Source organism: Pseudorasbora parva, chromosome 17 (assembly GCF_024679245.1).
Source record: "Pseudorasbora parva isolate DD20220531a chromosome 17, ASM2467924v1, whole genome shotgun sequence".
NCBI classification, from domain to species: Eukaryota; Metazoa; Chordata; class Actinopteri; order Cypriniformes; family Gobionidae; genus Pseudorasbora; species Pseudorasbora parva.
This window is the reverse complement of record NC_090188.1, coordinates 36,612,752-36,622,996: the sequence shown is the minus strand read 5'-3', so window position 1 is coordinate 36,622,996 and position 10,245 is coordinate 36,612,752. Positions and strand designations below refer to the sequence as shown.

The 10,245-nt window shown below is 36.6% G+C and overlaps 1 long non-coding RNA gene across 1 annotated transcript; it reads right to left on the bottom strand.

Annotated features, from left to right (window-relative positions):
* Positions 1–6,977: 6,977 nt before the first annotated feature.
* LOC137045438 (uncharacterized) lies at positions 6,978–9,901 on the bottom strand. The gene is made up of 4 exons (XR_010898774.1): positions 9,363–9,901; positions 8,735–8,827; positions 8,102–8,207; positions 6,978–7,376 (listed from the first exon to the last, which is right to left on the bottom strand). It is a non-coding gene; the product is annotated as an uncharacterized lncRNA (long non-coding RNA).
* Between the last annotated feature and the right edge of the window lie 344 nt (positions 9,902–10,245).

Here is a 10,245-nt window from a genome sequence, read left to right as displayed (position 1 = left end):
TAAAAGTGAAGCTTCAACATTATAACTCTCTATGCATTCACAGCTCTACTCTTCCAATGAACATCCAATAAAAGTGTGAATCTGTCATATTGCGTTTCCAGGTTTTGTTTTTCCGCTGTCCCGCTGACAATAGGCTAGGTAACACTCAAAGGCCCAAGATGAAAGAACAACCAAAGCTAGACGGAAATTCAGACCGGCACCCATCTGTTGAAGAGACGAAACGCGGCGAAGAGATGAATGGAGAAGCCAAATGGAAGAAACAGACGAATAAAACAAACTGATGAGAGTAAAGAAAGGGTAAATAATTGATGAGTTCTGGGTTTAGAAGAGACTGCTCATTAATATCCTCATGTAGCTTCATTAAGGAGCGAAACAACAAGCTTCAGAACAATGGTCCTTGGTATTCCGCTTAGAAGTCAAACGCTGCCCTTTTTTTCTCTCTGATGCCAGGTGCTTCAAAATCCCAACGGCCTGTTCTCCAACCTCCTGTAACCTCCCAGAATTCCCCAGCCACACATTTACCTCCCCAGCCAGGAGAATGAGACCTTGTAAATAATATATCAAGATAAATGATAATTGCTGCGTTTTTCGAACCCATCATTTAATGAGCCCCATTAATTAAAAATGAATGCAGCTGACAGTGTTTGTCGGAACACATCTGATGTAAACACATCGTGGCAGAGACACAAAAAGTTCTACATTGGGAATAAATCCTTCTTCCGTCTGCCTCGACACTTCTCGTCGTTTCTCTGCCATCCGTTTTGCTGCACATATGAAGATGGAAACTATCTGTGATCCTACAGCAGGCTCAGAATTAGATTGTCTCTGAAGATGACATGAAGACAAAAGGGTCATCTGAATTACATCTGAGGCCTCGATGACTACATGTGCTTTACCATTTTATTCTGGTACAAATAAGCTTGCTGGATAAAATATCCCATCGTTATTGGATCAGCCTGCTCTTCCAGAACAGTTCCTTGAAAGCAATGTCAAAGCAAACCGAAATGCCGCTGCAGGCCGGGGTGAACCTCAGTGACTGAGTCGTGTCACTGTGTCCCCGTCAGACTTCAAACAGCCCCTTGGACATGTATCGCATGCAGGACCCCCACGAGACCGCTGATTGAATTCTGGCAAACAGAACTAAACATCTGCTTCAAACAAAAGACATCTGCATATTTCAGATTTGTTTTTCATAAATTAAAGCCGCAACCTGCCAAAACCTGGGCGCAGTAGTGTGTTCTCGTGTATAATTAGATAAAGTTTACAAGCTTTGAAAGTTGGAAATTAGCATGAAGCATCAGGGCTCACCTGGGAGCCACAGTCCCACAATGGGAGCAGTTTTCCGCCTCTCTCCTTTATCAATTCGAGGAGGAGGGAAACCGCAACTGAAACTGTTTTACAGAGGAATTTTGTGTGTCATCTAGTCAAACGTAATGTTGTTTTATTTAAAATAAAGAATGTTGCTAACTTACTGTGCCGTAGAATTGAAATGTTGAATTTAGATGAAACCAGGGCACTTTAGGGGGAGTTGTCACAATGTCATGTCTTATCTAAAAGAAAAAAAAACATTCATCCAAAGTAAAAAAAAGATTACTTATTATAAAGACCTTACCATATGCTACTTAATCAATAGCCTATTTAGACATTAAGCAATGCAACGCAATGCAACGCCAGGCATAACGCAAGTGTTTTTTTTTTTCTAGTTTCAGCAAAACGCAGTTATAATTTTCATATCCAGCGCCACATTGCTTAAACATCAAATTCACTCGCGCCCATCTATTCGCCCATGGTCTGAAAACGACTGCACCATTGACCAACAAAAACCTGTTCTAAAGTCAATAACACAGTATTTTTTGTGTTATTTACAGGAGTTAGTAATGTGCGTCTGCACAACGCTTATTACACACACAAGGATATTCTGCAGCACACGTGTCAAATAGTGGAGCTCGTTGATAGATTAAACTTTCGCAGTATCCGGTCGGCAAAACTCCGAACACATCTTCCCTTTTTAAGAATGATTTCAGTGCCATTCTTTGTTCTTTTCTCAGAGAAAAGATGAACTCCAAGTTTTCCAGAGTCGCGATTTGATGACTGCAAGCTGATTTGAATTATCACTGTTCACCAGCCTCTGTGTTTACTAGTAGCATGCAAGCGCAACTCTGCCGTCATTATGTTAAGCCCCGCCAACACAGTCTCACCCCTACTCGTCAAATGTTGCCGAACGGTCAAGGGACCCTGACGTCAGCTGTTGACGCACAGGGTACCCCTAAATCGCCATTTTTCGACGTACTGGGTAATCCACTGATTTCAATGAGAAACCTAGGACGTCATAAACAGACGTGTTGGGCATGTGAATGTTATCGTTATGATGGAATATATTGGGTTATAATTTTTACATTATGACATGTTGGAGTGTGATTCTCAATTTAATCAGCCAGCACAATTGTATTTACATTTATTTACGCTATGATACACGTTTGAAACAGCAGTCAAACCCCACCCCGCCCTAAACCTACCCATTTGCGTATTATATGATATAAAACACAGACTGTAACAGACAACAGGCACACTTTATTGAAAAAGTCCAACTATTCCGAGGCCAAACGATTGAATTGTGTGAAGAAAAGACCCAAAAGCAATCACCGTCTCTATCCGCGCCGCGCGCGCCCCGGCGTCACACTGAAGACGCCACAGGTAGACCCCTCGGCGTCACGCGATGGACGAACTGGGAACCCAATTGCTTTCAGTGGGAAACCTTTGGCGTCAACATTAGACGGCAATTCTATCGGTATGAAATCGCGCTGAAGAAGTCTCATTCAGAACACATCGCGATGTTTGGCATCAGATCACGTGTGCCACATGTTGGTGAGTAGTCATACATATTATGTCCTAATATTTGATATAAAGTATTTTCTGCTTGTCGTTATCGATCATGTTCAGTCACTGCATTGTATCTGTCATCATCTCCACTGAGGCTTTGCATTTCTTTGCTTTCTAAATAAACACACCTTGCTAATAGGGTGATTAAACACTGTCACGTGACGTGCTATAGACCTTTAAACATTTGTTAATATTTAATAATAATTACTAGTGTAGTTCCAACGTGGCATTTGTAGTAGAAGCACAATAAAAAAATAAAATAAAAAAAACACTTGCCATGCGTTTACCACAGTATTGGTAGTTTTAATGTGATATTTGTTGTAAATAAACAGTAACCACAACAATTACCATGCTTTAAATGCATTTTAATGTAAAAACCAAATATTGTTATTTAAATAGTATAGTATATCCAGAGCTGTATTTGTATATGAAGAGTTCAGATGCAAAAGCCTCAAAAAGCCACTTCGGTCACATGACATCAGATATTCAATTATTTTTTATTATTATTAACGTCCCGTTTGCATGTAAATAATGTATGTGATCACAAAATCAAGTGCGTTATCTACATTTTCAAACAAATTCATATGATATAGCTTGCTATTATATACTTTTAATAATGGGAATGCACACATATCTGTGAACTTATTACATAAATGTATTTAACATTTAATTATGCATCGTTTTTTACAGAAATAAATCTTACAGTTATGTATAAACTGACAACATCATCATCATGTCCTGTCCTGGGCGCATTGGGCAACATGTGTCCTCCAACATATTCGATCTGTGGCCACGTTTTCACATCTTCTCATGGAACACCGGCATTGAGGTCTTCGTGAAACATCTGTCTCATATCTTCCTTGGTTTTCCCTGTCTCGTGCGTCCTCCTGGTGGTGTCCACTTCATAAGTGTTTTTGGGTGTTGTTGTTTGGGCATGCATAGGACATGTCCAGTGAAGTGCACCCTTTGCTCTGTCACAGTGTCTCAAAGTCTTCACGTGGAGTCTGTGGAGTCTTATGATCTCTTTGATATATGCAGAACCAATATTCATAAACTGTTCTTGATGTCTGCCTATGCCTTTATCATCAGGAGTTTTAGTGAAGGACATATCTATTGCCATCCACTAGTTCTAGTCATGCATTGACTTCATGATGCTATAGTCCAATGTATATTTCTGCATTTGTTGTTTGTTTGAACAAATGAAGATAGTGAGAGTTAATACCTTTTGAAATCAATAATTATTCATTAAAACTTTTATTACAATGGTCACTAAAGTACATGTCTACCATAACTACCTCTATCATTATTTCACTACCTATCATTATATCACTACCTTGTTAATGTAACTGTAACATGAATGTACTTTATAGAAGTATTTTCTTACTGAAAATGGTTAACATTTACAATAATCATCAACTATTTTAATTGGCATTTAATTTAGTTACAATAAAAGTGAATAATAATTGCAAATATATAGTATTAAAGTTTAGAATGTAAAATGTTATTTTTTTGCATATATATATATGGGCACTACATTTGTATTTAAACTGTTTGACATTAAATCTTGGAATATGCTTACAAAATTGTGTGCATTCATTGTGCTTTTGTTATATTTGTTTTAATTCCAAGAGTTCAGATTGTAAAGGATGGCTTAAAGAAGTTTATGCTTGTAGACCATTGCATAGAAAAAGGATTCTCTTTCAAATATATTTATTATGCATCCGTTTAACCACACAAAGAAGACTTTCATTTTAAAATGTGAGTTTTATTATTTAATTAGAATAAATAAATATTTAGCCTATATTTAGAATAAATAATGTTTAATATTTATTATAATAAATATAATATTTAGCCTAAATATTAATTCTTTAAGGAATCTGCCCCTTCAGTTGAACCGGATGAGATGTGATATAATTTACCATAAATGGACAAGTAAGTGTGACGCCTGTGTTCAGCTGGGTTGTCATTGGCTGTGACTTTATCGCAGAACGCGCTGTGATTGGACTATCTGTTTTAACTCATATAAAACGGCGTTTCATGTTACAAAGTATGTTTTGGTGTTATTACGTCAGTAATACGTTAAGCTAACTATAAAGTGTCGCTATGTTGTGAGAAATGACTCCTTTACTGAGAACCCAACCCTAACCCTAAGCATTTCTGCACACTTCTATGAACTACAGCGCCATGTTTCCCATTGCATTGATACAATGACAGATATATGGGTAATGTAGTTTAAAAGGTTTCATAATGAAACAATAAATGTTAAGTAAATTACATATTTAATGGACAACTGGATATTAAAATATGTTCATTGTGTAAACCTATATGACATATATGAGGGCCAAGCTGAAATTGTATATTTTACTGTGAGCACTTTTAAAAAAACCTTTATGGCAGCTTTCCATATATGTCTGAAAACTGTGGCCAACATTATTTAGTAAACATTGCATATGCAGTTGTCCTGCCAATTTTCTCTGTGATACGCTAACCAGACTTTGAGTTAAAGCCATTTGAAATATGCTTTTTTTTTGCTCTTCAAGGGGCCACTTCTGGGTCCCTGGAGGTGTAAGGGCAGTACAACATACACAGATCTATTCTCCTCATCACGGACAACAAACTTTGAGTCACATTTAAATATCAGAGTATTTTGTCTTTTCTATTCTAACGTCATGCTTGTGTATAGGTTTTGATATTGTAAGACCATCTGATGAAATACAGAAATATTTGAAAGAAATGTTGTAAAATAATAATTATTAAGTTTTATTTTCTTTTATGGATAAACACTAATAAATATAATGGATGAACCTGCAACAACTTGCCATTATCCACTTTCCAGAGTAAACAAAAACTATTTATATTATTTACACTTCATTATTACTATTAAATATAGGACCATGCACCATTAAGTAAAATAACAAGAGACATTGTCACAATTTCATCTACACCCTCTTCACGTACCTGGCATCGAAAATGTGCATGCTGTAAGGGTGGATCGCCTACGGTGGTTCTGACTGCAGGGTTGCCGAACGACTAAAGAAATGTTATCAGCGTGATGGTAGAAAACTGTACATTTCTTGTCTATAACCACCCACTGCAACTTATACCAACGACGGAAATAAGCGCAGTTACAATAGCAAAATATGTGGGAGAGCGTTGCTTTAATGTGACTATATTGTATTGCAATAGGGAGCACTTCAAAGTCAATACCAAACCAAAACTAGTTAGCAAATCATTTATAATTGAAAGAATTTAATGACAAAATCCGGTTATGGTTACACTTAAAATAGTTACAAAATAGATGAATGAGATGATAAAACTTATACCATTAATCGTACCCAGCATGTGTAGAATGTTACCTGAGAGATAGAGAGTGATAGAAAGAGAGAAAAAGAGAGAAAAAGAGAGAGCAAAGAGAAGAGCCAGAGAAGGCCCTAGAAGAGACAGCCAGAGAAAAAGACAGCGTCAGAGGAAAGAGACCCCCAGAGAAAAAGAAGACCTTCAGAGGAAGAAGATCCAGAGAAAAGACCTCGAGCAATAGTTGCAATCTTCTTTTATACATCCCTTGACCATGTGACTGAAACCCTGAGACATTCAAACTGACCAGTCAGACCAGACTTCCCCCACTGTACTACAGGTGTGGCACCATTTGGCCTACAGGCCCTCAACATCTCTTTGTCTTTAGGAATCCCAAACAGCCCCACTGATAAGAGAGAGGGGGGTGAAACACAGTAAAACAAATGTCTTTGTTCAAAGAAAAATATCAAAATATCTTTGATTATTTTGGATTCTTTCAATGCTTTAATTTTTATTGCAGTAGTAGATGTACCAGAATGATCAACATGGATCATCTTCAGTTAAGCTTGAAGTGTTTGTAATCCTTCCCTTTATTTCACTGAAAACTGACATACTTGTCACAGCATGCAAGTATATACAACTTTTTGGAGCATTGTACCAAATATAATATAACCAGATAAAAAAATGTTTACTTCTCAAGTAAAAATATTCTTGGTAATTAATTAGATAACCTAAATAAACTTGTTGAATGTGTATTTACTGTACCAAACACCATACACAATACTCACCTTACTTTATCACTCAACACTTTATTGGAGGATACAGTATACAGTTGATAAAGTAGAATAAAGTCAAATTAGATTCAAGATAAATAAAAATGGGTTTTAAAAAACACATTAACATCATATTAATCCATTCACAGCTGCTGAAGCCACACAAATGAGTGCCACATAATCCCATCCAGTCAACTATGATACAGAAAACAGATTTGATATAGTGTTGGAAAATAATGATTCATTATTACAACTAGACTGGTTTCTGTCTCTTCCCTCTATCATGTTCATGTTCTTCTTCTTCTAAACAGTTCGCCCACTTGTACCCTACAGTATAATCAATGTACAGATGATGTGATCACTGATGTTGTGTAGCCTTTTCTCAACCAGAGGAAGAAGTCGTATAATCCGGCGTTCTCCAGTCCTGGTCTAAAAGTAAAACAACAAACACAATTCATATTAAGTTTAATGTACAGTCAGGTTAACCTATGTTCTTCAGTAAACTCTCCACCTCAAAATGGGCAGAAATGCCAATTCCTGATTTAAATTTACAAAGCAGCAGTCAGTACATAAAATAATATACACATTGAAGCATTATGTATAATATTTCAGCCCATAATATTAGCCAAGTACTGAACAAAAAATAATTTACCCATATCAACAGCAACCTTTTAAACAGTAGATCTTTTAGAAAGAACTAACCAGATATTTCAAAGAACATTTACTATTTGATTCCTAATATGTCCCAACTCATTATCTTCTAAAGCTACCCAGAACCATCCATGGTCTACAAAACAATGGAGAAATACATGGAGTTTATAACAACTAAATGCTTTTTCCCACACTTGTCTACTTTTATCTAAGACAAACAGACGGTGCAGTTTTTAAGAACTGAAGGCCAAAAGTGTAATAATAATTGTATCAAAAAGGGAAAACAAATATTTACCATTTTAAATAAATCCAAGATACAGAACCTCATTTGCTTATTTTAGGAGTTATTAAAATATTTAGACATGAATAATGGTACGTATTTTATCAGAGTAGAAAGAATGATCACTGTTGAAATGAATAGTCCTTTGAGAGATCAACATCAAATGTTGTACTACATATTACAGCATTGCTTCAATACAAGACATACCAGTGGACTTGCGCACTTTTCTGTCTTCTTCGGGCACAAGATGTCCATCTTCCTTCCTCACCCTAAACAAAGGACTTATTTTCTTAGCTTGCTTCGATATAAGGTCTGGTCTTTCTTCTCTTCTGTAAAACAAGAAAGTATCATTTACTCTGTGCAAATACTATTGTTTTTAAAACATATAAATTAAGACAGTTAAAAGTATGTAATAGCAAGCTATATCATAAGAATTTGTTTGAAAATGTAGATAACTCACTTGATTTTGTGATCACATAAATTATTTACATGCAAACGGGACGTTATAAACAGTGCAAGTGATCTGATTAAGAAAAAATAATTGAATATCTGATGTCATGTGACCAAAGTGGCTTTTTGAGGCTTTTGCATCTGAACTCTTCATATACAAATACAGCTCTGGAAAAAAAATTAAGAGACCACTTAACATTTAGAAATCCATGTTAAGTGGTCTCTTCATTTTTTTCAGAGCTATATGTACGAGAATCATACGAATTTGACAACTTGTTAAATCTTGTGAATTATTAAGACTTCGGGAATATGTTCTTACTGATTGAGATATGGGATTTGTAAGAATAAGTAACAACAAATGCTAAATAAAATGTTTGATAAAGGGTTCAAACCAACACATACATACCATTACAAATATTTGCTGTTGCAGCTTTTGGTTTTCTCCGTTACTTCTCCACAAACAAGAATGGGTTGACTGAGTCCGAGAGGCCCTTTTGGTCTTTTCAGGTAAAAAAAAAAAAGAAAGAGAGAAAAAAGTCATAATATATAATATATAGCATTATAAAGTATACTATTTAAATAACAATATTTGGATTTTACATTAAAATGCATTTAAAGCATGGTAATTGTTGTGGCTACTGTTTATTTACAACAAATATCACATTAAAAATATCAATTGTTGTGGTTACTGTTTATTTACAACAAATATCACATTAAAACTACCAATACTGTGGTAAACGCATGGCAAGTGTTTTTTTATTTTATTTTTTTATTGTGCTTCTACTACAAATGCCACGTTGGAACTACACTAGTAATTATTATTAAATATTAACAAATGTTTAAAGGTCTATAGCACGTCACGTGACAGTGTTTAATCACCCTATTAGCAAGGTGTGTTTATTTAGAAAGCAAAGAAATGCAAAGCCTCAGTGGAGATGATGACAGATACAATGCAGTGACTGAACATGATCGATAACGACAAGCAGAAAATACTTTATATCAAATATTAGGACATAATATGTATGACTACTCACCAACATGTGGCACACGTGATCTGATGCCAAACATCGCGATGTGTTCTGAATGAGACTTCTTCAGCGCGATTTCATACCGATAGAATTGCCGTCTAATGTTGACGCCAAAGGTTTCCCACTGAAAGCAATTGGGTTCCCAGTTCGTCCATCGCGTGACGCCGAGGGGTCTACCTGTGGCGTCTTCAGTGTGACGCCGGGGCGCGCGCGGTGCGCGGCGCGCGGCGCGGATAGAGACGGTGATTGCTTTTGGGTCTTTTCTTCACACAATTCAATCGTTTGGCCTCGGAATAGTTGGACTTTTTCAATAAAGTGTGCCTGTTGTCTGTTACAGTCTGTGTTTTATATCATATAATACGCAAATGGGTAGGTTTAGGGCGGGGTGGGGTTTGACTGCTGTTTCAAACGTGTATCATAGCGTAAATAAATGTAAATACAATTGTGCTGGCTGATTAAATTGAGAATCACACTCCAACATGTCATAATGTAAAAATTATAACCCAATATATTCCATCATAACGATAACATTCACATGCCCAACACGTCTGTTTATGACGTCCTAGGTTTCTCATTGAAATCAGTGGATTACCCAGTACGTCGAAAAATGGCGATTTAGGGGTACCCTGTGCGTCAACAGCTGACGTCAGGGTCCCTTGACCGTTCGGCAACATTTGACGAGTAGGGGTGAGACTGTGTTGGCCCCGCCCACCGACTCTATACACGATGTGATTGGCCCGACCAGAGTTTGGTTTTTACAGCTCAAAAGTGTATTGAGAGTTGGTAGACGACACTCGCGGCAGATTAGATTTGCTGCCGTTAGGGTGCGTCTAGATTTCTAGGCTACCTATTTGCAGTAATGACGAATGAAATTGGCTAATTATTTGAC